The sequence below is a fragment of the Octopus bimaculoides genome, chromosome 5 (assembly GCF_046866305.1).
Source record: "Octopus bimaculoides isolate indiv1 chromosome 5, ASM4686630v1, whole genome shotgun sequence".
NCBI lineage: Eukaryota > Metazoa > Mollusca > Cephalopoda > Octopoda > Octopodidae > Octopus > Octopus bimaculoides.
This window is the reverse complement of record NC_142932.1, coordinates 92,344,999-92,347,498: the sequence shown is the minus strand read 5'-3', so window position 1 is coordinate 92,347,498 and position 2,500 is coordinate 92,344,999.

Genomic DNA, 2,500 nt, shown 5'->3' with positions numbered 1-2,500 from the left:
ACAAACACATTTATATATATATATATATATATATATATACACCCACACACATATATACATATATACGACAAGATTCTTTCAGTTTCCGTCTACCAAATCCATTCACAAGAATTTGCCCGGCCCGACTCTATAGGAAAATGCACTTGCCCAAGGTGCCACGCAGTGGGACTGAACCCCGAACTATGTCGTTGGGAAGCAAGCTTCTTACCACAAAGCCACGCCAATTAAAAACAAGTAAAAGAATGTCCTCACTGCGTGGCCCTTTGGGCGAATGTTCTCTACTATAGTACCCGCCGAGGAAACCCTCGTTAGTGGGTTCGGTACATGGAAACTGAATGAAGACCATCGCACCCACACACATACACTTACACACACATGTACCTATACACACGTACACACACATACACATATGTATATGTAGTTAATTAAAATGACGGAGAAAAAGATAAGAAAAAAAGAAACAACAATGTTAGGTCGTAGCACATGTAAAGTATTAATAAGACGCTCGGAGAAGGAAAAGAGTGGTTGTTATGTATGTATGTATGTATGTATGTATGTATGTATGTATGTATGTATGCATGTATGTAAGTATGTTTGTATGGGTGTCTATGTGTCTTTGTGGTTGTCTCCACTACCGCTTAACAGCCAGTGTTATTTTGCTTATATCCCGAACTTAGCAGCTCGATAAAAGAGGCCGATGGAATAACTAATAGGCTTTAAGAAAATGAGTACTGGGGTCAATAGTTTCGAACAAACTATTGAAGAGGTTGATGTAGCATGGCCTTAGTCCAATGACTAAAAGCGGTTAAAGCTAAAATATAAAAGATACTGATGTTTCGAGTTCTCTTTTCCTGATTGCATTTCCACACCTATTATACACAGTATGTATATATGTATGCATGTATCGATATATGTGTGTATGTGTGTATGAATGGATGTACACTCTCACACTTATCTACACACGCACACAGGTATATATATATATATGTATATAGCATAAGCACAGTAGAGGGGCATGGCTAAGTTATGAGGGTGTTGCAGCAACGGTTGTAAGATAGTGATTTCGATTCCTGGACCGGGCGATGTGTTGTGTGAATGAGATGAACACTTTACTTCACGTTGCTCCAGTTCACTCAGATGCCAAAAATGAGTAATCCTGCGATGGACTGGCATTCTATCCATGTGGAGAATATATACACCACAGAATCATGGAAAACAGTTTTATGAGTCTATGGTTCAGGAAGTGCTACTGATCTTATTTTTTCTGTTTGTTTGCTTTTAGTATAAGCACACAAACCGGCACAAATCAAATTAAACATCTGTGTATATCTTTTAACTGGTACTAGAACGTGAGATACATTTGCTGTGGCATTTGTTTCAGGTAAAATTTCTTTGTATACATATTTTGTGGGAAAACACATCGACTCAAGCTCCAAATGTCGTCAGCAGACAACCTGACTCATTGTTTCGCCGTGTCTCGCCTCTTCAGTGAAATTTACCACCTCGGTCACTTGTGTTCATATATTTTCACAGAGAGACAAAGATAAAACAAATTTGAGAGTATGTTGAAAGCTTGAATTAGTTCAGTACAAGAACATCAAGCACCGATGTACAAAATATAGGTGTGTACATTTATTTTTAACATGCTGCAAACTGGAACGTGAAAAGCATTCTCTATTTGATTTACCGTTAGGACATATGTATAGAGTTTGCGAACTATGGCCTGTCCTCTTATATACATATACTTACATCTATTTGCACACACATATGCACATATGTAGTGGTTGTCTGCTCCTTATGCAGAATTTGACCACCTCCTGTACCTACTCATTAGATCCATTATGGCGTCTGATGCGGCTTTTTAAACCAGACAATGTATTGAAAAGACACCCACCAAAAGCTGCAGTTAAGTTCTGATCTTTGTGGATCTTAAAATGTCTATTGAAGCTTCCGTTAGATTCGCAGACCTCATGGCATACATGGCATTGAAAGGTGTGCACAGACATTTAGGCAGAATTGTTGGTGGAGGTTCGTTTTTCTTAGATCCGCAAATGAGATTTGAGCCCTGCGAAAGAAATACATGAATCTAATCACATATGTATATGTATATATAAACACACACACGCATACACAAATACATACGCATATAAAAATGTCACTGAGCCTGCATGTCGTCGCTTGATCCGCTATAAACATCAACCAAATCAACTTATAATCGCACCCTGCCATGGTTTCTGTCACTGAAGATGTTATATAAAGGAGAGCTGTTCACAATTTTTCTCCATATTTGAATAAGTTTGATTTCACAAGCGTCTGCGGTAAATTTAGATTTACTCCAGAACAGTACTAATCAAAGTGGTGGTCCGCGAGCCATCAGTTGCCGGTACGCGGCGAGTTTCCAGAAAAGAAAGAAGCATTATAGAATGCTTATGTAATATTGTATGATTTGTTTACAAAATAAATATAAGATAAAAAAAATTGTCAACTTTTATAATATTCA